Source organism: Pholcus phalangioides, unplaced genomic scaffold (genome assembly GCF_987345545.1).
Source record: "Pholcus phalangioides strain wild (caught in Gottingen) unplaced genomic scaffold, Ppha-v1.0 ptg000015l_1, whole genome shotgun sequence".
Classification (NCBI taxonomy): domain Eukaryota; kingdom Metazoa; phylum Arthropoda; class Arachnida; order Araneae; family Pholcidae; genus Pholcus; species Pholcus phalangioides.
This window is the reverse complement of record NW_028301608.1, coordinates 96575268-96602803: the sequence shown is the minus strand read 5'-3', so window position 1 is coordinate 96602803 and position 27536 is coordinate 96575268. Positions and strand designations below refer to the sequence as shown.

Here is a 27536-nt window from a genome sequence, read left to right as displayed (position 1 = left end):
ACAATGTGTTATTTTTTAGTGTTTCCGTTCCATTGAAAATTATTACAAAATAATTCTGGTTTATATTTGATTTGTTCCTGTAATAAAATTAAAGCGTAACTTTCAACGAAAAATAAACATCAATTGATATATGGTTGTTCTCTAAAAAGAGGGAATGTTCTCTCTTATCCCATGTTTCAAAAGTTTTTCACGTTGGTTTACATTGAACGATTTTCTTTTTAATTCTTAAATTGACAAGTCAATTGATTATAAGATTAATAGGATGGTTACACATGTATGTGTGTGTGTGTGTGGGTGTGACACTTTTCTCTCTCCCTAAAACCATTTTATCCAACAACTGTACATGATTTTCCGAAGAGTTATGTATAAGTTAAATTTTTAAAGAGAAAAATTTTACAATAAATATCGAAACAATTCATCGAACCTTAAACAGGAGGTAATAAAGTTTTAAACCTCAACGTTTTAAAATTTTTTAAAACGATTGAGAAATTTATGTCTCAAAAAAATATTTACGTTCAAACTTATCTGGTTCAATCTCCAATACAACCTTCTATAACTGGTCACACAACTTAAATTATAGTTAGATATTGATGGGATGAGTTATAAAGAAAAATATTTCAATATTTTGATACAATTGAACTCAGAAGTAATCTCTATAAGTCATTATTTTGTGACGTAAAAAAATCTTCATGACATATAGATATGTTAAAAAAAATAATTGAAATAAAAAATATCAAGACGAAAAAGAGCTCGATGCTGATAATGTATTTGAAAAGAAGATTTTATTTAATTTTTGTTTAATTAATCTTCACATTTCCCAAGGGATAAGCATGATCCATCCAAGGAATTTGTTAGTGTTGGTAGACATTATTGCCCGAGCTGGGATTCAAACCCAGATCTGCACAGAGAGAGACTAGTTCCTCTAACCACTCGACTGCCAGGCGACAAATCGACTGGTTAGGGAACTAGCAGTAAATAATTTCACATAAAAAGTGAAACTGATCTACTTCTAGCCTTTAAGAGTAATTATGCATTCCGTAATAAAATAAAAAAACATATTTTTTTCATCAATGAAAAAACAATATTTCACGTGAACTCATTAAGGAAACTTCCCAACCTTCAGAAACTTTTCATTGATATAATCAACCCTATCAATCTTAAAATCTGAATAATTTATTTTTCAGCAGAAAAGCTCACGTTTTGAAGAATAAGCAAAAACTAAAGTATTTTTGTTTTTCTTACGAGTAAATAAGATGAATTGCGTAATTCACTGCATGTAATCCGTATATTTTTAAATATTCCTGAAAAAATTCTGGAATGTCCAACGGGGGATTATAGACCTCTGCGTTTCATTTTTTCTTAATAAATTGGAATAAATTCATTTCAATTTTTGGAATAAAAAAATTCAACAGCCATATTTTTAAAGATAAGATGAAGTCTAGACGTACGACTGGGAAAGATCGACACTTTTTATAAACCGACGGGATCAACAACCCCTTCCATTTCTTAAGATGTCGCTATTTGTAATAGACGTAACAATCATACAGGATGAATTTCGATTAATCTGTCAAACGAAAGGTGATAGAAAAACTGAAGTGGAATAAAACACCAAAAAAAGAACAAAGAAAGCAAATCTGTCCTATCTTTTACCGAATAATGGTGGATAGAAGAAAAACGCATCAAATCTGAAAATCCTAAAGATTTAGGAAATTTCTGGAAAACTTACACGTGCGAACTAAGTACATACTTGAATAAAAAGAAAAAAAATTCCATAAGTTGACATGGCGAACTACAAGCTGTGAGAGAGGCGAATTGCTAAATCTGATATCGCCAATTCTAGCTACAATCCGTAAAATTTACCAAAATCTTTTGCATTGCACCAGCTTTTGAAAAAGCTTACAATTAACCCATATCGGTGTTTCAGTTCCGGAGAAATAAGTCGTTCTCATTATGATAACATAATATACAGTAGAGCATCATATACCGAATACCGATCAATCGAACACATCGGTTAACCGAAAGTGTTTCAGTCGGCAAATTCAATTTCGCGCGCCATGTAGATGTTCCGCTAGTACTTTCGCAAATGATATAAATGATATATTCCCCTGAAGTGATACATAGTTTTGTGTCTGATATTACTGTTTCTTTGTTTCATATATATGGCTCCTATGATACAGGTACAATTTCTTTCTTCGAATGATCGGTTATTCGAAAAAGCAGTTATCCGAACACCCACAGTCCCCAATTGTTTCGGATAATCGATGTTCTTCTGTATATACTCTAAATATGTATTTGCTAGTAATATTCATTGCAAACTTTTTGTACATTTTTGAAGTTACTATCCTTTATATAGTAAATTGCATATACATAGTATTCATGAACTGTATTCTGCGATCATTACTCTCTTTGTATGCAATCTCAACATTATATATTCTCTTTTATTTTCATCCTTTTCCTTGTATTCTTAATTCATAAAGATTTTTTTTCGTACTATTGTAATACGTAACATCTCAATTGTATCTGCAACTCGTACCCTCTCGTCTATAATATTTCATCTACGTATCATGAAAACTGCACACGGTATGTATCTTTCATTCCAGTTGAATACTCTTTATCAGCGGCTCTCAACTGGTGCTCCGCGGAGCCCTTGGGGCTCCTTGTGCACTCTCCAGGGGCTCCACGGCCGCTCCAGGAAAATTTAAAAAATTATTATATATATTTCAAATACTAAAAATGAATCTGTAACTTTGATGAATAATTAAAAAATTGGCCTACGAAGCTCCGCCATAGAATTATTTTACTTAAAAGGGCTCCGGGAGTCAAGAACGTTGAGAACCGCTGCTCTAAATCAGTGATCCCCAACGTGGGCGTTGGAATGTTCCAGGTGAGCGGTAGAAAATACGGGTATAACATAGAATCCTATGGATTATAGATTGCGTTGGAGGCGATGGGAGAAAAAATTTCAGAAGAAGGGGGCGATGACACAAAAAAGGTTTGGAAACTATGCTCTAAATAATACTTTATATATGGAATATGTTTGATGTATTTTCAGTCATGACATAAAGTACAAAATGTCGTACTGTATTACACTGAAGAGCCAAAAAAACTGGTAAACCTGCCTAATATCGTGTAGGCCCCCGCGAGCATGCAGAAGTGCCGCAACACGACGTGGCATGGACTCGACTAATGTCTGAAGTAGTGCTGGAGGTAATTGACACCATGAATCCTGCAGGGCTGTCCATAAATCCGTAGGAGTAAGTGGGGGTGGAGATCTCTTCTGAACAGCACGTTGCAAGGCATCCCAGATATGTTCAGTAATGTTCATGTCTGGGGATTTTGGTGACCAGCGGAAGTGTCTAAAGTCAGAAGAGTGTTCCTGGAGCCACTCTGTAGCAATTCTGTACGTGTGGGGTGTCGCATTGTCCTGCTGAAATTGTCCAAGTCCGTCGGAATGCACAATGGACATGAATGGGTGCAGGTGATCAGACAGGATGCTTACGTACCTGTCACCTGCCAGAGTCGTATCTAGACGTATCAGGGGTCCCATATCACGCCAACTGCACACGCTCCATACCATCACAGAGCCTCCACCAGCTTGAACAGTCCCCTGTTGACATGTAGGGTCCATGGATTCATGAGGTTGTCTCCATACCCGTACACGTCCATCAGCTCGAAGCAATTGACCGAGATCCGTCAGACCAGGCAACGTGTTTCCAGTCCTCAACAGTCCAATGTCGGTGTTGTCGGGTTCAGGCGAGGCGTGAAGCTTTGTGTCGTGCAGTCATCAAGAAACCATACGTAGGAAAAATGCATTGGCATGATATGTTCGAATCTTTTATATATCTACAAATTTATTCTAAAATACACATCCCCTAAGGCCGGCATTACACTATGAAAGTTTGATAAAAATTCTTTTATAAAACTTGAAAAATGTAACCAATAAGCACATCTGTTACATTCGATCGAACTTAACTGATCCTCCTATTGGTTGCGTTTTTCAAGTTTTATAAACGAACTTTTATCAAATTTTTACAGTGTAATCCCGGCCTTAGACAAAGACGAGCGGGGAAAAACAAAGATGATATCGAAAATGAACGTGTTTTTTTAATCTCTCACACGAAAATTTTTAGGGTAGTTTTGTTAGGCGCACACCCGTGGCATAACAATAGCAGCGAATGAATGGTGTTTATATCTCTTCCATTCAACTCCCGACGTAACATTACGTCAGAAATACTGGACGGGTTAAAGCGATAAAGAAAATGTGAATTCCATCGGATTAACATCAATAAAAGTTCGAAACATATATTTCTGAGAAATATATATATATATATTTATTTATTTACATATTAAACATCTGTAGAATATTTCCGAGCGTCATGACCCATACATAGAACATCGCAATTTCCTCCAGCATCGCACGTTTCTCCCGAAAAAGAAGCGAATATAAATATAAGAAATATATATATATACGAGTACGTATGAAATGTGTAATATGATTTCGATACAGCAGAGTTGAATACAGAATCGCTTGAAGTGATCGAAACTCGTTCTTGTTATCGAATCGTATTTGAAATAGTTCTATATCCCGACGGCACGCAACTTTTTAAGGATCGTAGTTTCAACGTTCGGACGTTATCCGACTGGATATCATGGGTCTCATAACGTTACGAAATACATCCGAATAGATATAGTAATATATAAAAGAAATGCAGTATGTTTTTTTTTTGGAAGCGAATGATATCTACAGGATACAAAGGTTTTGATATCGTGAGATGTATTGTTTGCGTAGTGCACGTAGAGAATCCGTATTTCTTACAAATAATATATCTGTTATGCGAGGGCCTTCGGAAATTTATATTTCGTTTTTTTATTCGGACATTGTATATTATCAATGTTTATTTTCAATTTTTATTTATTTGATTTGCCCTACTTTTTATTATTATTATTTTTTTAACATTTATTCCTCCTAATCAGATCATGACCCGCCACTGGGAATCAATAAAGAGATTTTAGTACGTGGTCTCTGCAGATGAATATGGACGAGGTGTATGTGTGGTTTAGTAGTAGTAGTAGGTGGTCGAAGACCTGGGCCATAGTGGAAAATGTGCGCGTATGTGTTGTGAGTTTAACGTAAAGCTTGTGTCTGTGTAACGATTGTTATAGTGCTGCCATCTGCCATAAATTTTTCAAACTACGGGTGAAGTGTAACCGGTGAATAATTGTATCGTTGTAGGCCTGTTGCTCTCTGTGGCAAGACATTTATTCCATCGGGTGCACTAAGACGCAATATTTGAAATATTCGAATTCGGAAGAAAAAATGAAAGTTCGCCCACAAAATAAACTCAAAAATACATGGAATGATGTGAAGTTTTATCTGGGGAATATATATATTTTCTAAAATTTTCTAACAGATGGTGGTCCATATCTGACTAAAAATTATGTTTAACGTGACAAATTTTCTTCTTGCAGGTACAGGGAGTCCACGCTAAGGGTATTTAAAGTATTGTTTATTTATACTAAGAAAAACGAAGGGTGTGTGTGAGTGTGTGCGCGCATGCCCTTAGTTATAAAAAGGCTGCACTGTGAATAACATAGACATAAGTTATGACAATTGTTCCTTTCCGAAGTCGCACATGCGCGTTGTCAATAGCTGCTTTAAGACTTTTCGGGTTAGTTATGCAAAAAAGAGTCTGGTCGTATCAGGGCTATATAATGAGGGCTGTTTCATGACACGCAGGAGTCGGTACCAGCTGATGCCATGCGTGACGTCATTGCCTTGATACAACCGAGTATGCTCGTTTTGCTACCTTGTTAATTTGAAGTTGGCTTTCTGTGGTTTCCAAGTTCGAGGTTCAAATGTGAGCCGATGTCCCCGTTAAAAAGTCTCTTCACAGAGGCTGCTTCACAGAGAGCAACAAATCTCAAAATGAGGATCTCCAGATGGCAGCTTGCAAATCCCAATTAAAAAGTTGTTGCCCTGTCTCTTCTGAAGTGAACAAAAAAAAAAATTTCACGTTTCTAAGAGCAATAAGATGGGAAGGAACAGCATAAACTAACAGACAACGTTTCTTTATGTGCTGCCTCCTCTCATTCCTTCTTTCCCTCATTTATTAAACCAAACGCCCGACACCCCCCCCCCCGTTAATATTCCATTTCCCTCATTTATGCGTTCTTTCCCAACTTTTCTTCGGTTTTCCAGTTCAAATATCTTACAAAATATTGCATTTAGAAATGTACAACTTTTTTGTTGGTCTCAGAACATATAAGGCCGCAACTTTCAAGAATCGGGTTTTTTATGACAGATTGTCTACATAAAAATTTAGACTTTTTTGCGACACACTGTATTTTCCTCTCGAAACTGGTACAGAGCGATTTCTGAACACATTTTGAGCGTTTTTTATACTAAAACTGTATACCTCTACCACGAACGGTTGATGAGGTGGAAGCCGCATTGGGACTTACAGGAGGACACCCTGTATACAGAGTGGTCATAAAGTAACATTGCGATATACGAGCCTCTAGCGGCCGCAACTAATATTATAGAAATTCGATATAAAGGTGTTTCAGAGTGCTATATGCGCTCGGTTATATGAAATGAAAAACAAAAACCTATCTTCATCGATTATGGTTATAGGCGCAAAATTTCAAAAACTCTAATGGCAACACTGAATTTCATGCATTGCAAAATGATTGGCGCAGTAAAAAACCGGGAATGGCGTTGAAACGGTACCCGTATCATCATAAACACCTTTACAGAAAGCAACAAAGAAAGACGTTCTCGTCGAGGAGTTGGTGCACTAAACGCTCGGTCTCTGGCATCTCGGCCACATTTGCAGGAATTCCCGAATGAGCGGTTAGCGCATCAAACTTTTGGTGGAATCTTCTTTCTTTGTCTGCGTCCTGTGCCTGCATTTATGATGCTACAGATACGGTTCGAACACCATTGATGATTTCTTACTGCGCCGATCATTTGAAAAAAACCCTCTTTCTTATGCATTTCTATCTGAATGTTTCCAAAATTTGGTTGCTGTAACCGTAAACGTGCGTTTCCTTGTGTGAAGAGTGTCTTTCACGTATAATCGATGTATCCAATCCACCCACCCCGTTGTTTCGCAACATATTCGACATCCATATTTTTATGGGCATCTTTTTACAGCCATCTTGTTGAGCATTTTGTCTGTTGTAGCCTTTGTATTTGTATACCGGGCAAGTGCGTTGGCCATTATACCATAGAGAGACGATCTTTCTTTTCCTTAACACTAGAACCGCGGACTGGGTCAAATTTACCCAACAAGCCAACGAGGGAACACGTGATCCAGGACCTGCCCTGGCTCACCCGAGCGAGCAAGCTAACGAGGGAAGACGCGTGGACCTGGCCTGGCCACGGTGGAGGGCTCACCCGAGCTAACAAGCCAACAAGGAAAGATGCGTGGTCCAGGACCTGGTCTAGCCATGGCGAAGGGCTCATCCAAGCTAACAAGGAAAGACGCGTGGTCCAGGACCAAGCCTGACCACGGCGAAGGGCTCACCCAAGCCAACAAGGAAAGACGCGTGGTCCAGGACCTGGTCTGGCCATGGCGAAGGGCTCACCCGAGCCGACAAGTCAACGAGGAAAGACGCGTGGTTCAGGATCTGGCCTGGCCACGGCGGAGGCTGATCCGAGCCAACGAGCGAAGACGCGTAGTCCAGAACCTGCCCTAGCCACAGCGGAGGGCTCACCTGAGCCAACGAGGGAAGACGCGTGGTCCAGGACTTGGCCTGGTCACAGTGGAGGCTCACCCGAGCCAATAAGCGAATGAATGAAACGTGGTTCAAGACCTGGCGCTTGGCCACAGAGAACAAAAAGGGCTCAAGCTCAATAGAGCTACAAAGACATCAGAAGAGCTCATCGAAATAAATTGTATAATAGAAACATTTAAATCTGTAAATCTCAAATCTGTATCTTTTTTTTTTTTAATAATGTGTTTACATTCATGTATTTTTTATGCATAATAAAGCACCCGACATCGCTCAGTCCCCTCATCCGGGGCAATGGCTAAAATTGACAATGGTCGATAGAACCTGGGCGGTGCACGGTATGAAATGAAATGAAATGAAATGCTGTAACCGTAACCGAAGAGTTAAGTTCTCTCTTGTTTCTTTATTCATTCTCGAACGCATACTCTGAAATTACTCCTTTATTTCATTAGGATTAGTTGATTTTTGCTGCCTTAGGGGCTCGTATGTCGGCAAAGTTATTTTATGACCCCCTGTATGAATATATCGCCAGAAGATGATAAAAAAAAGTAGAGTAAGCACAGAATTTTGCACCAAAAAAATGTTTTTCTCATTAATTCATTGAAATTTATGGGTGATAGTGATAGGAACCGAGAGACACCCAGGCTCTGTCACACTAGGTGATATAAGCACATTGTCCCACGGAACTCGGGTGCCACCGGGGAACCTAACCATTTATTGAGCTTGAGAAAGATTTTATAAGAGACATAAAAAACCATTTTCTAGACATTAAAGGAAATTGACTAATGGAAAAAAAATGGAGGAAGCATGAGCAGAATTTCTAAGTTACATAGCGATATATTTTCAAAATTATCACAATTTCGTTATTTTTATCATTATTCTATTCCTTCAACCACAAGTAGCCCGAGGTTCGGTTTTGAAGTAGAAGAACTTTCACTGTTTCAACGTAAAAAAAATATATATATATATATAAAATCAATATCAACTCACATTTTTCGATGGATTATTTCTGAACCTGAGAAATCATAAAATAAATAGAGAAGCGGAATATTTTTTATTCAATGGATCATAAAGAAATGTCTTGAGAACAGCAATTCCATTTTCTTCTCTATCATCTGATGAAATAGAAATTGCGGAAAATTATTGTGGAATTTATGCACTTGTATTATACAAGATGAAGGAAATGTTTCTTTAATGCAAGGGCCTCCTCACACAGAAATACTAATTTCCAGACTTAATAGGAAAGTCCGTATTCAGAGGATCGAACTATGGAGTGAAATATTTCTATGGAGCTCCTCACACGAGGATATTGGCGTATTTGCGACGAAATATCCTACGCGACGGAGTCACTGGTAGCAGCATTGCGTGCTAGTCGAACGCAACCAAAGTAACGCGACTGTTGAAATATTTCACATTTTCGTCAGCCGAGGTTATACGAGTAATGTAGATACAGGTCACGCACACACGTACGTGTGGGAGTATATGGGAAAACCCAGTACCCATCTAAGATGAACACGGTTATATTTTTTTTCTCTCGGTATGGTATCCACATAGTCACCTCTTAGAAGAAAATAAAGCTTCTTCATGTTATAACTCCCCTTCAAATGAAACTCCCTCCAAATGTTGGATATTTATAGCATGAATTTCACTCACCTTAATTAAGGATTATTAGCAGTCACTCATCAGGGCTGACAGGTAATCAGCTGATTTATTAATTCCAGGTAAGTCTCTTTTTAATTCCGTAGAATGCAAGGAATCCGATTCCCGTTGGCCGTAACGAATAGTGTACGATGATTGCTATTTTCAATGTATCGATGAACCTATTAGTTTCTTCTATTTATCCTTTATTTGTGGAAATAAATAGTATAGGGTGATAATTATTTATAATTATAATAAAATATCATCAACTTCATCGCTACTAGAGAACAGCTAAAAATTTTATTTTTTTTCCTATCCCGGTTCATAATGTACAGGGAGATAAAAAGGTGAACAAAATACTGCATCGTTTTTACTCATTTTCCCATTGTTTGAGATTTTTTTTTTAGTAGTGTCGGGTGAGGGAGAAGGGGCAACTCGACTCGTTCAAGTCAACTCAACTGTCAAGAGTTGAGGCTACTTGAGTTCGATTTGAGTATCCCCGTGTGAGGAGGCCGTAAGAAATCTTAGAAACTGTGATTTCTTCAATTGAATATTTGGACCGTAATACACAGACTGGAATCCGAGAACTTAAACAACTTGGTAATTTGGTTTTGGAAAGGTACGAACAGTTAATTACCGGACAAGTTAAAACTCCGTAGCAAGTAGTAAACTGCGTTTACAGCAGTTTTTAAGGAAAATTATTCAAATGTTATTCTCCCTTGATTTTGCGGCCAGGAAAAGTATTTAATTACTGAGTATCTCTTGGAATGTAAGTTTATTCAGGAAACGTAATCAGGTTTGAACTGTTGACGCAATCGTCATGTATCCGAGATATTTGACGGCTACATGAACTAGATTTAGTCAGAATTTTGCTTAAACTTCAACGTATTACATGTTTCATACGTTCAAATTCAATTTTTTCTGAAGTTGAAGTGAAATTTCTATAAATTTATCATATTAAAAAAGCAATTTATAATAATAAAATATAGCATACTATTTTGAACAAGCTAGTGTTATTAACATGCTAACGTATCTTTTGATACAAAAATAGTTCAAATTTATGTCAATAGATGGCGATGCACAAATACAAATCGCAGAATTCTGAACTATTCTTCGATCTATATTACGCACGAAACGTTCTTGAAGCTGCAGCTGGCGATTAGTGGCTGAGGTGAAACAACTTCACTAATATTATTTTATCCACCAAATCAGAATCACTATGGAAACCTTATGTTATCACCAGCGACGGAAAAAATTACAACTAATTATTTTTTTTTTTACTAAACAAATCCCCCTTCATGAGAATAACTTTTGTCAAATCGCATTCAAATTTCTTAAAATTTTCCATCTCTCAATCCGTGAATTTATATTTTATAATTTGAAAAGTTTAGTCAAAATTTATTGTCCTTTACCGTTTTTTGTTTGAAAATTTAATTAGTTTCTGAAGATTAGAGCACACACAAAGTAACTAATTTTCGTTTCAGCGGTCGTAAAACTGATTTTCGATTTATTCCAGCTTATCAGCTAAACGATGTACGGAAGGGTTAAATTTCACCATCCTGTGGAGCTGCACATGCCTAAATAATGTTCTGATCATTGTTCAATTTCCTGCAATCGTTCATAGAGGCATCAGTGCAGTTCCAAAAAAAAACCCCCCGTGGATTCAATTATCACATCGACGCCGCTTATTAGAATTACTAATTATTTCTGGACCTGAGAAATCATAAAATAAATTTTAAATTCAATGGATTGCCTGTGGGAACGTCTTGAGAACATCAATTCTATTTTCTTCTCTATCATCTGGTAAAAAAGAAATTCCAGAAAATTACTACGGAATTTCGGCACGTGTATTCCAGGATGAACGGAATATTTGTTTAATGTAAGAAATCCCAACAACTGTGATTTCTTCAATTAAATAATTGGACCGTGTGTGGGTGTACGCAACAGAATCCGAGCACTTAAACAACTTAGTAATTTGGTTACGAAAGACACGAACAGTTAATTACCGGAGAAGTTAAGCACCGTATAGCAAGTAGTAAACGGTGTTTACGGCAGTTAAGGAAAATTATTCAAATCGTATTCGCACTTGTGTGGTCACGGAAACGTATTTAATGACTGAGAGATATCTCTCGGAATGCAAGTTTGTTCGGGAAATACAATCAGTGGTTTGAACTGTTAACGCAAACACACCATGCCTCTGAAATACTTTAGGGGTTATACATTCAGTCAAATTTTCGCTTAAACTTCAACGTATAACGCGCTTCATACGTTCAAATTGAATTTTTTTTGAAGCTGAAGTAAAATATCTCGTATATATTTATCTATATATATAAAATTGATTTTCTGTGTGTGTGTGTGTGTGTGTATGTTCTCTATACAAATCTACAATTTTAGATCGATCGTCGCCAAATTTTGCATATATACCAAATGGGACCTGACTTGAACGATAGGCTACTTTAAAATTTCGTCAGACCAGGACAAATGCCCCAAATGGGCAAAAAACTGTCCGGCAACAATGGTTTTTGGGCCTCAACAATCACTTTCCGAACGTTTACTTTGGTTACCGTGGTTCCCTAGCGATGAGTTTCAGACGTGTCTTTATGTCTTTACAATGGTTTGTCACTTCTTTAATGCTGCCAGTTGTGTATAATAGTTTATGCCTTTATAATGGTTTGCCACATTTTCAATACTCTCAGTAATGAGGCTTTTGGAATAGTCGTCATAATCATCATCATCGCTTTGAGGGTCAGGAAAAGGGTGATCCTCCTAGAAATCAGTGTTATAATTGCCGATTCTATTGTATGAATGCGGAAATTTAGTGGGGTTTTCTGTCACATCAATAATTTTAAAAATTGTATTGAAATCTAGATTTTTGAAATATTGAGGTCGCTTAGAGATATACGAAGCCCAAGTGATTAAATTGGAAATAATTAGTCGCGGACCTACTTTTGCGTTGGATATCCATGCAATAACATTGATTTCAACTTTTTATTTATATCTTCTCAAGCATGAAAATTAAGTTCTCCGTACTGCCTTTTGATATTTATTTGCATAAATTTATATAGCTTAGGATGTTTTTAAAATTAGTTTTGGGCCCCGTAAAGTGCATCGAAAAAATTCCACAGCTTTAATTAAGCATTTTTGGAAGCTCAAAAAGGCAGAAATAGATAACTTGAAGTTCAGGGGGAGGGAATCGAAATACCTAGCGCCCCTTAAAAAAAGGGGGGGGGACTATTCATTTCTACGTTTCTTTAAATTTAGATTTATTTCTTTCATGAGTCGCGCAGGACGTCGCCATATTGGTTAACTTAGACACGGTTTGCATGTCCCTCAAAGAAAGAGGGAGATATCGCATGATCCAAAAAGCCTCATTGAAGAAAACCCGGGCAGCGCCGGGTATTATAGCTAGTCATTTATAAATATTCATAGCAGTAATATATCGATTATACGAGAAGGGTGAAAAGTCCTGGTCAGATTTCAAAAATTTATAAAAAAAACACCAATTGACACAAAAAGGTGTGGTTTACACTAAAATACTTGTCATTGAACCTAGAACCTTCATTCGTCTATCGGGATGTGGTAGATGAGACTATACAGCTCACACTCCCTCCGTCATCACTCTGGTATAATACACACACGTGTGCTCAACCTATAGCCCGTTGACAAACTTTGGCCCTCGGAGACATCTGATGTGGCCCGCGACCTCCAACCTAAATTTTGTAAAAATGAACCAAATAGCATATTCCCAGATAACTCTTAAAGAACCCGCGGCACGGTTCCAGATCACTTTAGTACCCTGTACTGCGCAGTTAAGTACATTACTTGAGTAACCCGTTCCGGATCACTCAAGCAGCTCGCGGCATATATATACAGATCGTTTAATTGACCTGCGGCACAGTTTCAGAGCAATTGAGCGACTTGCGGTGCAGGTTCACGTAACTTGAGCTACTCACGTTTCGGTTCCACATCACTTATGCGACACTTCGGTGAATCACCACATGTTTACAGATCACTTAAATATTCAGCGATACAGTTCGAAATTATTCAAGCGGTTTCGGCATATTTAAAGACTTCTTAAGTGATCAGTGGCACAGTTCCAGACCACTTAAGCAGTTCGTGGCACATTTACTGAGCACTTAAGTGTCTCACGGTGCAGGTCCACATGACATGACATGTGAGACCTCTTGATGGCACACGGGGCGTAAGCAATGAAGAGAGACGTGAGTTTTTTACATTGGAAGAGTGTAGATGTCGGGAGAATATCTCATTGAGGTATTTAATTTTTTTTCAACGGAATGGATAGAATGGATCACGAGTTATTAACACATCGTCAATCGACTGCTTCGACCAGGGGACAAAACGATTAGTAACGGACAATTCGAGGTTGTGGTGTCGCAGGGGGTTTTTTCTAATAGAGTTGTTGATAAATGGACTAATTTACCTGCGAGGGTCGTGAATTCTTACACGATTGACACGTTTAAAAAGAAATACGATTAAACATGTTGGGATAAATCGAGAAGCTATCCATGTTTTTCAGATGAGACAACCATAACTTTTTATGGGCAGTACATTTATATTTTATCATAATTATTAGCTTTTATTGCTCTTATTGGGTTTATGTATTTTTGATATATAGTTTAGATGCATATATTCAAGATCTATATGTTTTTTATGGGTATGTTTTCCAGCCACCTCGTTGGAAAATTTGTCTGTTGTGGCTTTTGTATTTGTATATAAGTTAATAAGTTACCCCCGGCACAGATTTCCAGATCATTTAAGCAGTTCCCGGCTCATTTAGAGATGACTTAAGTGACCCGCGACAGATTCACAGATCATTTAAATAGCTCGGAACACGTTTTCAAACCAACGAAGTGGTCCGCAATCTCATAAAGGTTGACCTTTAGGAGAGTGCGGGCCATTCCGTTAATTTGAGTACTCTTGTTTAGGAGAGAACATAATCGTTAAAATAATTTAAGAGTCATCTCTTATCATCTGTAAGGTGGCGAAAATTTTATTAAAGAAATGTGGGGTTGGATGTATATCTTTATTTATCCCTGTGGGGATGAGTCTTGGATATCATATATTGATGGTAATTGATGCTGACTAATAATCGGTGACTATAAATCGAGATGATAGATGGTGACATGAATGACGCATATGAGGGCTACACGGTATTTAGATATTTTTCCCTATTGGAAGTATGTGCTTCTTGGATCAACGGTTCGCGAGTTGTTTTAGGATAAAGGGACTTTCTTATGAAATATGGGAAATCATAGTGCGTCCGAAAATGATTTTTCAAGTAGATCAGAATTTTACTGAAGACACAGTTGTGTAATCCAACATAATATATATTCTCAAAAACCGTAGAAAATATCCTGTTCATATCATTTGCTGAACTCAGTTTGAAATCAATAAGTCTTTCGGGATTCAATTTTTTATATTGGAGCTCATTGGCGTATGCAGGGGGGGGGGGGTCGAGGGGGTTGTAGTTATAAACCCTTCTCCCGCCCTTGAGCCGAGATTATAGTGTTATTTTGCAGAAAAAATATAACCCCTATCCTTCACAAGAAAAAAATTTCACCCCCGCCCCCCGAGAAAATCCTGCGTACGCCTATGTAGGGGTTTACAATAAGCCATCTTAAAGAGATCTCAGCTGAGTATCATGATACTATATATATATATAAGACATCCATTTTCTTTTGAACCATTGTTTTCTTCCCTCGCATAGACTGAAAAATCTTGTAATTTGGCTTCTTCTTGAACGGAAAATACTTCTTTTATACGTCACTATTAATGGTTCGATTCTTGGACAACGCATCATAGGATATCTAATATTTCAGTACTGGAAATTTCATTCGGAAGACACATATTCATATTTGCCGTTCGCTGTTGCCAAATGAATGAAATGGGAATTAAAAAAAGTTTACGTGAAAATACACGCGTATAAAATTTTTATTTACCATCTTATTTCTAAAAGAATGAAAAATATCCATATTCGGTTGATATACAAATACAACGCCACAACAGGCGAAATTCCCAACGAGGTGACTGAGTAAAACAACAAATGACTTATAAGTTAATTGTTATTGGTGATTATAATCCCTCAATTTCGTTCACCTCCAACACGATATTTACAAAACACGAAAATTCAGTCATATGCCGCTTCTATTTTCAATATGGAAGGCAAATGGTACTACACGCATTACCCTGGCATCAGGTCTGGACAGATCTCCAAAAATGTGCACGCTCTATCAAGCATGCAACTTAAAATAATAGATGCCCGAATCAATAATTTGCATGCTCAAAAAATATTATCATTGGATTTACTTACTTAAAAAAACTTTAAAAGCAGAAACTGAATTTATTTACACAAAAAATATCGGAAGTGACATGTTAATTTTTTAATTGAGATTTTGAAAAATACGTATATTCAAAAGAAATGTGGTCACCAGTTAAAAAACGCAAAAGATTAGCGGTTTTGCTAATTTTAGACAAATCATCAAGTTATAAATAACTCATTCAGAGATTCATAACCAATTTACGGTACGGTACCGGACTTGGGCAGGCAAGGGTCTGGTATAGGGTGTGGCCAGATCATGTGACTGAGAAACCGAGCAGATGCTGATAAAAGATAGTCGGGAAATAACGAAGAATCACTGATGAAAACCGAGATATCTTGGAAAAAAAAAACTTTCTGAGGGAATTATATTTATATATATAGAGTCGAATAGTTAGGCGATTGTTAGACATGTTAGGCAATGGATAAAATTACCTGCTGGAACTGAAAGCTTATTGCTCTCTTCCCTGTCCCAGCTTTCTTCACCATATTATGAATTAACTATTTTCTACAGTGTCCATTCAAACATTTTTTCTTTCTCTTCGCATTTTCTGTCAAATATTGTAAAATATGTAATTCAATTGTAAACTCTAATTGGTATAGTATTATTGAAATTGACTGGGGACAAATAAATTATGTTATGTTATATATGTTGCGGTAAAAATGTGACAAATATGTTATTATACAAAACAACCGATTATTATACATACGATTATAAATCGTCTTGGTAAGGTTGATAAATTTATCATTTTTACCGGTGAATATGCACAATACCCAAGAGTCATTGGTAAATTTGATAAATACCGAAAACACATCATCACTTTTACTGGCGATTATGAATAATAACAAAGTGTCGTTGGTAAATTTTGTAAAGACCTGAAATTTATCGCTTTTATCTGTGGTTATGTCTAATGCCCCTATGTTTGAATTGGATATACATTTTTATGGCGCAAGGACCATTCTGACCATTGACGCACCATATACCCTAGTGTAATTTGTGAGTTTGATGAATACGAAAAAAAGTTCCAAATGATGTGTGAGATGATTCCAGTGATATGTGTAAATATAGTCGAACATATGTGATGCCAACAAATTGTACGCTCATACCCGATACCCGATATAATGATGCAATAATGTATGAATTACCATGCATAATATATCATACAGTACGATATATCACGTCTACGAATGACGCGACACTTGGGTATTATGCATAATTTCCGGTAAAAGTGATTAATTCTGGGAAATTTATCAAATTTACCAACGGCACTTGGGTATTATACATAATCTCCTGTAAAATTGATATATTTAGGGGAACTTATCAAACTTACCAAAATGCACAGCGATCATGCATAATAATCGATTATTATGTATAACGACTGGATCTATCACATTTAATTCAACATATATATATTTATTTAATAGCTTTTAGTTTCTTCAGGAACATTGCTTTCAAGTTGAATTTCTAAATGTATTTGCATCAATATTTTTTATGGGCATTTCTTTCACCAGCCACTTTTCGCTGGGCACAACTTGAAAGATTCGTCAGAGCTACCGTGACATCACCACCAGCCATCGTGATTAACTTCTAAGAAACAAGGAAAAGACTCATATAGGATGGTGAAACTTTGCAGCTGAATGGAGCACACGGGTGCTTGAGGAGGAATTATTAAGGTCTCTGGAGAGGAGTAATCTACTCAACACTCGGAGCCTGTTTAAAATCTGTCAGCCTGACTCCTGCCAAACCAAATATAGCTCCGGGTGCACGTGTTCACACGCCTTTCAATACACGCGTTTATCCGAAGTAAATACGCTTGCTTTTCAAGCCTAGTGTGTGTATCAGTTTTGCAATTCTTTTTTCCTATCGCCATTCTTCTGGAGAGAAAATAAAAAGACCCACGTGTGAGAACTCTTTGAAGCTTCGAAAGAAAACATCACTGAATAAACAACACATTGATTCGTTACGCGAACCAGCTTCGAAACAGCTAGAAAGAACAAAAATATATATATATTATTGCATTCATATGCTCCGAGATTTACTTTTTTTGTCTGTTCTTTTAATATTCCGGAGTTTAGTTGTCACGGATGAAAGCCGAAATAACATAAGAAATGTATTTGTTGAGAAACGTTATTAGTTTTGTTGTAAGAAGAATGTTCGCGATATGAGGAAAAATATACGTTCTATTTATTTTTGTTGTATTCCGTCTTTTTTGAACAAAAGCTTCGTGAAAAGCAAGCGACGAACATGAAGCGAAATATATTAAATTTTTTTCTGGTTTTTTTTTTTTCTCAGTGTGAATATAATTAACGTTATATGAATGCTAATACACCCGGGGAAACATAAAGAGTGACTTAATTGCTGTTGCTAATAATTAACTTACTAATAATACTCTAGTTTACTCAAATTCAGCTTCTGTAGCATTCGTTGTAATGTCAATAAGCGGTGGTCTCGGTTGATTTTTATAGAGAATAATGTGTGTGTGTGTGTGTGTGAACTTAATTTTTAACGGCAACGAAATACAGGGAGATTTTAATCAAAGTTTCAGTACTCCGAGTAGTTTTTCGTCAGAAATTGCTTATCAAAACGCAGCCAAATTTTTAGGATATCTTAATGACACTATGGGAGAGAGAAATTAACGAAAATAAAAGAAGTTCAATTTTCGACCACCAGGTGAAAAAGTGGTGCTTTCCATCTCATTTTCCCATGGTCCATATAGCGTATATAGGACATCTTAATGAGTCCACGGGAGAGAGATCTATGAAATAAGCCGCTGTGGTGCTCGAGTGGTTATAGTGCCGGACTCGCGATGCGAGGATCCGGGTTCGAACCCCACAGTGGTGGTCCGCTGAAGTTGGTTTTCTGTGGTTCCCAACTTCAAGGCGCAAATGCGAGCCGATCTCCCCGTTAAAAAGTCTCGCCAAAGAGAGCAACAGTCCTACAACGATAAATCATTCAATCATAACACTTCACTCATAGTTAGAAAAACTGGTGGCAGATGGCAGCACTACACATAACAAGCAGAGAAACAACAAAAAAACTTCACGTCAGGTTTCACTACACGTGCACGCACATTCCAGCATGTACCTATTCGTTGGGGGGTTCCGCGGAGAGGGGGGGGTGGTGTAGTAGTAGTAGTAGTAGGTAGGGCCTCCAAAGGATGGCTCGGGGATCCATGATGTTCTTAAGTCAGCCACCTCGTTGGGCAATTTGCCTGTTGTGGCGTTGTATTTGTATTGTATTGTAAGAGATGATATTCAATCTCCGACCACCAGGTGAAAATGTGGAGTTTTTTTTAATTAAATTTTCCGTTTTCCCGTGCAGTATATTGGTTTGAGCAGTGCCACTATACTGCAGCTACTCACTTGAGTAGCTTCAGTATAAAGGTATAGTATAGTGGTAATATAGCTTCTACTCGAGTAGCTTCAGTAAAGATGTTTATTCAGTAAACCGGTATAGCGCCTGTTCTGGTTAACGTATTGCATTGAAATTTTGTACAAACGCTATATGGACTACAGAAAAATGTAAAATGTAATAAAAAGAGCTCCACGTTTTCATCTGGTGGTGAAAATTGAACAATTACCTCTCATAATTCATAGATCTCTCTCCCATAGTCTCATTAAGATATCCAAAAAATTTGACTGTATTCGGATAAGCAGTTTTTGAGAAACTACTCAGAGGAAACGGAAACTTCAATTATAATCACCCTGTATATTGACATGCTATATAAAGGAACATTTTGCTATACTTTAGCTTTTGTTGTGTTTTTATTTTCTTCGGAAAAATTCTTTCAATGTAAACTCACATTGATGGGATATTTGTTTGCTTTTTCTATTAACGACTCTGACCAAAAACACAGTGTTCATTACATGACAGTCAATACGCCCGTATTTACAGGACTATCGACTACGGATAAGAAAAGAACGACCACTAAAAAAAACACGGGAAAAATAACGTGTCTTGGTAAATAGAGGTCACGCTGTTGGTCATGTTTTTCTTTCTCTGTTTTGTTAAACTTATTCTTGCGCTAGCATCTATACGTCATCTGTTTTCGATCTACTTCGATCCCTCAGAAAGAAAGCCGCAGATAATTCAGACCATAATCAAGTTCTTGCCCGCACGTCCAGCCCCTACAGTCTGACGGTAGGATCACAGACGGGCTGCAGTAGAAAGGTAGGGTGTTAGGGTGTTCCATTAAACACCCTAAGAAAGGGTGTTTAATGGAATTCACTGAATATTGCAGTAGATAATAATATGCAGCGGTTATATACAGGTTGCATAGCAAACGGGGGAGTATGGCATTTTACTGGCGAACCGTTGATCCTAGAGGCATACTTCCAATTAGAGAAACTATCCAAATAACGTGTAAGGGACCGTTCAAGTATTACGCAAGCAAATTCGTAGACATTTTTGACCCCCCCCCCCACGTCAGCAAAACTCTGACCCCCTTCCCTGTCAACAAAATTTCGTCATCAGCTCTGCCCCTCTGAATCCTGACGCATATTGGTAGGATCAGAGACGTACACATGTGGGGGGCATGGGGTGCTCGTTCACCCCTCCCCCCGACGATCAAAAATTTATTTTTTTTTAATGCAAAAAATATTTTTTAATTGAAATTTATGAAGAAAATACCTTTATATGTTATTATAATCAATTTCTGTTAATTTCAATGTTATTTGAAAGCTATGAACTCTGAAAGCTATGAATTTATCTTTAATAAATTCATTGCGAAAACCCTCTAAGCCATATAATGATAAATAGCATAAAGGCCCTTGGCCCGCGGACCAAATATAGCCCTGGGGGGTGGTTATCTCATGCGGCCTACCCTCCTCAAACCTAATTTTGTAAAAATGACCTAAGCGGCACATCTACAGATCGCTTAAGTATCCCATGGTACAATTATGGAGCATTTAATCGGCCTATCGCACATTTTTAGATCACTAAAATGACCCGGGACACAGTTCCATAACACTTAAGCGATTCGTGACACATTTAGAGATCACTTGAGTTACACATTAGGGATCGAGTGACATGTGACGTAGTTTTAGAGCACTTAAGTGGCCTCCAGTGCGGTTCTACATCACTCAAGTTACCCGCGGCACATTCTCAGATTATCTAAGGCCCTCCTCACACGGGGAAACTAAAGTTCGGCAACTGATAAGAGAAACCGTCTCCCAAAGACCAGTACGTATATCGCTCTAGACGCCCTCACACGAGGAAATTAGCGTCTTGGCGATGAAATATCGAACGCGACTCGGTCACTTGGCGACTGACATGCTAGTCGCCGCCAACTTTTGTTGAAGAAACTAGAAACTGCCTTTAGCATTCCTTCATATTTCCGTCATGCGAGTTTGGACTCATATTGAAAAACAATTCAGAGTATATATATAATGAATTATCAGTTGAAAGGATATAATGAAATTTCTTCAGAATTTCAGTTCACAGGTAAATACAAGATTTCTTTATTTAAATTGATATTATTTTGAAATTATAATGAAACCAGAGGCGTCGGAATTGTTTCGAAACTGTGGGTGCTCATCTTTAGTTTTATGTCGGAAAGTTTAATTCCTTAATCAATTCTGGGGTGCTCGGATCCATGCCACAAATTACCGTGGGTGCTTGAGCTTGCACCCCTGGCTCTGACGCCACTGAATGAAATGGTAAACCAGGACTGTCATTTCAACTTTTTTCGGGGGGGGGGGGGCAAAGAACATATACTCACTGTATGTACGCATATATACTATTTATAGTGTATTTTTGAAAACCGGGGGGCAATAGCCCCCTGATCCCCTAGATGACGGGTCCGTGGTAAACACATGGGTCCACCCGGGCACTCCCCCGCGGGGGCAATTTCAAAAGAAGATGGAGCATCACAAAAATTATATCTGGTAAAAAATTTCAGGAATAACCAAATGAATTTGCCATGTAGGATCTCAGAAAAAAAATACATGGCTGGGAGCCCCCATGTTGCTCTTAAGACGGCCCTGGATAAGAACCTGCAGAAAATTTCAAAATACTGTCTACTTTTACATGTACCTAAACAAGCACATGTTCCATAGGGATGGTCCCTGATTTCCCCCCTTGCTTGGAATGTCTGTAATCTAGGTCACGTACACGCACATCTGTGTGTGGGAGTATTCGGGGAAAATCATTCCCTGAAACATAAACAACAATTCATGTGTTGTTTGTCTCTAGTTTTGCCTATAGTTTATTTTTTGCCTCTGGGAACCAGCTTTCGTCGTTTCATCTCATGAAACTATTTAAAATTCTGCGTGACAATATTTTAACTAATAATAAATAAAAATTTATTAAATCCAACATATATAGGTACTGAAAGGCACATTTATAGAGGAAAAACAGACATTTTATTGCGAATTTTTTTTCCGAATGAAACATGAAATTATACTAAAAAATTATCTAATTTTTACCATTTTATTGTCATTTCAAAATGATATCAATTTAAATAATGAAATTTTGTATTTACCTGTGAGCTGAAATTCTGTAGCAATTTCACATGTAATATTGTAGCGTTGTATTTGCATAATAGAAATTATTTTTCTTATTTATTTGTTTCGATTTTTCCTAACCCGGTTAACAAGATAGTACCGGAAGATAAGAAGGAAAACTGTGCTGTTTTTACTCAGTTTCCCGGGCTTTGAATATTTTTTTAGTAGCGCCGTGTGAGGGAGAACGGGCAACTCGACTCGTTCTAGTCAACTCAACTCTCAAGTTGAAGCAACTCGAGCTCGATTTTAGTTTCCCCGTGTGAGGAGGGCCTAATTGATCCGCGGCTTATAATTACGGATCACTTGAGTGATGCGTGGCACAGTTCCCGAGCACTTAAGCGACCCGGACACATTTGCAAATCATTTGGATCCGCGAAACATTTAGAGATCACTAAAGTGGCTCTATAGGGCACTTGTCAATAGGGGGGATTGTTACTTCAAGTGCCCACAAACTATCAAAAGGCTTTTCTCGTTTTTAGCGCACCGAATAAGATGTCATTAAGAATATTTCATATTGGGTGGTTGATGACGTAAGCATTACCCAAACCCCCTCCCCCCATCGATGCTGACATAATACTTGAATGGTCCCTAGTACTCAGGAAAATCATTGATGTTGCAAGGGATTGTCTGTGCTTGTGCATAGTTATTAAAATAAGAAAATAACTTTTTATACAGTCCCCGTGTGCCCCAAAACCCAATTAGAAAGTTTTTGCACTGTCTCTTCTGATGTCCACTAAAGAAATATAATGTTTCTAAGTGTAATTCACTGAGATATGCGAATTCGATAAACGGAGGAAATTTGGGGAAAAACAGCGTTAAATGCGGGTAAAATGGTTTTTCCACGTTGAGAGCGGGAACTCTTCGCGCGGAAGAAGCTTACTTTAAAAGGGGGTTTAATGTGTGTGTATTTTTTTTTTTTTTTATTATTTTTGTTTAAATTTTTATCTATAGAGGACGCTGTATCGAAACAAATTGCAAAATTCAGAACCTGAATTTTTGTCTGTAGAGGGCACTGCACGAACATGAATCACAAAATTCTGAACCTGAACTTTTCTTCCATCTTTTTCTCTGCCCCGAAACATTCGCCAACGGCCATACCATGCTAAAAACACCGGTTCTCGTCCGATCACCGAAGTTAAGCAGCGTCGGGCGCGATTAGTACTTGGGCAGGTGACCGCCGTGGGAGCACCGCGTACTGTTGGCATTACTTTTTCCACGAAGCTGGGCTGGAAGATGTCTCGACAACGGGATAAGTCCAGTGGCAAAGTTCTGGCGTCCATTCATTCATGCCCGAAACGTTCCTAAAGCTGCAGCCGGGGATTAGTAGCTGAGGAAAAACAACTTCGCTTATAGTAATTCATCCACCTATATCAACATCACTATGAAACCCCCCCCCCCCCGTTAGCACCAGTGATGAAAAAATTGCAACTCCCCAATTTTTTTCAAATAACCTCGTCTAAGGATAACTTCTTCGAAAATCGCATTTAAATTCCTTCAATCTTTGAAGCTATTTACGGAATTTATGAGACATCCCCTTTGTATATATTATCATCTAAAAATTCTTCTTTCAATGCGTGACTTTGTATTTTATAACTTGAAATCTCGTTTTAACCAATACCGTTATAGCGAAAATCTCGTTTTAACGAACATTTTTCTAATCTCCCACACATAAGATTGCAAAGGGACAATGCAAAAACTTGGGATTCCTTTATTACGAAATTTCGTTGTAAACGAAGTGATTCTCCTCCCGGTCTCTTGGATAACTGCAATTGTACATTAAAGGGTTAGAGATCGACACGGGGATTGGTTGAAATCCCGAATTTAATGAATCCGTTTCGATCTCTAATCCTTTAACCTGCAATTGCTGTTAAACTGTCGGTGAATACGGCCGCGTGCCGTCTGACCACGACGTTTGAGGTGAATACACATATTGTTTTTCCGGCTGAGTAACCGGGAGTTAAGATTTGGTAGCCAACCCAAGGGAGATCCCCGATCAGAGTGATAGTGGTTATGTTGTTCCTCTAAAGACGGCAAAAACTGTGTTTCGGAATGCATTAGAAATTTTGTATTTCTCCGTGCAAATTTGTCGTTTTTCTGTTCGTGATTTCTCGGCAGCTGTTCACGTTTTCATTAGGTGTACCCCCCCTCCCCTCCATCCTCAGTCAAATTCAATTCCAATCCCCCCACAAAATTTAATAACTATTGCAAATACGTGGAATCAATTACTACTTCACCAAACACCAACTCTCTGGCCATATCGCTATATTGCAATTTACTGTCATTAGTGAGATGGGTTGGAAGTGAAGGCGTTGTCTATCGGTGGTCGCCTCGAGTTCGTTAGGGAAAATATCTTATCTATATCCTCCCTTGGGTTCGAACCCAGGACCTAGGCAACAACCTTCACGGTGGTAGACGAGTATCTTACCACCATGCCACTCGGGCACCGGAAGGAATCAATTACTCGTATCATAAACAATTTTTTTTGTATAGCTTCCCTGGTTAACCCTCAACCTACGGGAATAGTCGAAGAAATTCTTCTCCCAAAACAGCTGCGTAAAAATCATTTGTTTTTCAAGTTGTCTTTTGTGAAAGATAGATGGCACTCAAACTCATACTTTGCAAAAATTGTATAATACAATCCAGAAAAAAGGTGTGATACAAACACAGAATTTGGGTTCATACCTAGAATGAAAGGCAAATAGTGATTGGTGGGAGGCAAATACTCTCGCTCACTACTCGACAGTGTACAGTCATCCTATATAGTATAAGAAAATCTGTTGGAAAATAAAGGAATAACAACAAAAATGAAGTGAAGCCCCCTCTAACGGCCACCTCCGAACAACGACCACATTTTGTTGGAACTAACGCGTTCCATAGACTTAACATTACTTGTATATATATATATAAACTAGAGTAATTATGCGTACGCCATCTATATGTGATTTTAAGAACTTAATGTTGCAATTCAGATCATCGCAGGATGATTGAGCAGCCTACTTCGCTGATGACCTACTGACGATGGGTAACATATACATATTGAAGTTGAAAGGGCAAAAGAGCCACATTTAAAGTAACCTATATTTTAGCCGCTGGCCACTTAAGTGATCTTTAGATGCACCGCGGGCCACTTAAGGGATCTGTAAATGTACTGTGGATCACTGAAGTGATCTGAGAATGTGTATCTTAATTTGGGTCCACCAACTGGCTGCCTTAGCTATTCGAAGCCAGTTGGTGGAGCCATACTTATATATGTGCTGCTAAGTTCATTTTTGTAAAATTAAGTTTGAGATCGAGGGCCACATTTGGCCAGCGCGTCATGGGTTGCCCAGATATTGTCTAGTTGACCGTTTTCTCGCCAAGTCGTTTCTGTTATGTTCTATACCTCAGCACTCCAAGCCTAAATTTTAGAATGCAGAAATAGTGCTGTAGATCGATTAACAGAGCTGAAACTAAATGCTACGTCAGTCGGGACAAGTACGCATTTTGACGTCCCCTTGTAATGTTGAAGGATAATTTATAGGGTGAAATCTGTGCTCCCTTCTTGTCCGGCTTCCGAGCACCAGACCACCTGATCCCCTCTAGTTGCTAATCAGTTATGTTTTAAAGTAAAAAAAAAAGAGTCATATGTTCTAATAAAATTAATTATATAATTATATCGTAATCACAATTATGGAACGGAATATCATTATATATAGATCACAAATTTTAGTTGTTTTTTTTTTCTGAGATAAAATGGCCACTCCCAATAGCGGCCACATTTTTAGGTCCCGTTAATGGCCGCTGTTGGGAGGTTTTACTGTATAAAGAAAACACTGGAATAATTATGCGTATGCCATCTATACGTGATTTTAAGAACTGAATTTTAAAATTCAGGATCATCACAGGATGATTGTGCAGACTACTACTGATGATTATGGGAACATTCTGAGGGTTAAGTACTACTACCGCCCACCCCCCGGACTCTTAGAGTTTAATCCAGAGATTTCGCGAGGCACATGTTGAAAATGCCTCTAACAAACCATTAGAATCATCATCCATTTTGACGTCAGAAAAATTGTTAATTTCTAAAATTTTTTTTTTAAATTTCTCGTTTTGTTATTTACGATGATTTAATATTTCTCTTAAAACCAGCCGAATTTATTAGGAAATCCCTTTTTCTTTAAATTGGAAAAATATAAAATTGATCGTAAAATAGGAATCGTATCCAGTTCATATTCCCCGAAGTTCTGTTGTTAAACTTCACATAAAATCTTTCGGGACGCATCATTTTCTCTCAGTAATCCCTTTTTTTTCTTTTTGGGTTTAAGTGGCGAATTACAAAAAGAAGAAAACCCTTTACTACCGGGAAAACCACTTTCCGTCTGGTCCAATCGACAAAAAAAAAAGGACAAATTAAAAAATGAAGAAAATAATGAAATATCCTTCACGGGAGATTGAAGACATTAACTATCGGAAAACTCTTGATCAATTGATTATAAAAACAAAGAAAAATGAGGGCGGTGTTTATTGGAATTCCAACATCTTTTTAGTCTGTAGAAACGTATCGGGAAGAGGTAAATTTTTTCTCATAAGGACTGCATTCGGAAATATACAGGGTGACCCATAAGTTTGTAAATAGTTTACGAATTCATAAAAATTGAAGGAATTGGTATATTTCAAAGTGGTTTGTGAAAAACGTTATTCTCACAAAAAGGAATTTTTTTTGGTACAGAAAAAAAAAATAGTTCAAATTTTTGTCGATACATGGCACTGTAAGATAGCAAATCACTGGAAATATTCAAATCAGAGTCCTATAAAATGCAGGGTGCAAAACCAATGATATAAGGGTGTAAAAACAGGGTGATTCAAAAGAAATAGGGAAAATTTTTAAGAGGTGATACACCAATACAAACAATTGTCATCAAAAAATGCATTGTCTAACATGAAACGAAAACGCGCTAGCGAGTTTCGATACGGCCGCTCCGCAAACGTTAAAATTCCTGTTGAAATTTATCGGGAGAAAAAGAATACCATGCCTGCAAATGTAACCTATGGAAGAAGAAGGAACCGTATGCAAATCTGTGTCATAAAAGGCACGGATGACAGCCCTGTGAAGTTATTCCAGCGTTCAACCGTTCTAACAGTTGTAACGTACGGGATAACGGCGTACTTTAGTAATACTGAGAAAGCAGACATGCATTACATTTACGGAGCTGCAAACGGAAGTACCACAGAGCAGAGCAGCACGAATACGGTGAACATTTTTCTCACAGGCGGTTGCCCAATCCAAAACACTTGCATCGGCAGCTGGCTAACTTAACAGGGCTGACGTCCGCGCCTT

General features: G+C 37.8%; 1 protein-coding gene and 1 pseudogene across 1 annotated transcript in view; one reads left to right on the top strand and one right to left on the bottom strand.

Moving 5' to 3' along the window:
• Positions 1-27536, bottom strand: part of LOC149077114 (phosrestin-2-like) — a 133475-nt gene that overhangs the window by 36599 nt on the left and 69340 nt on the right. The window lies entirely within an intron of this gene.
• On the top strand, positions 23301-23420 carry LOC149077115 (5S ribosomal RNA; annotated as a pseudogene).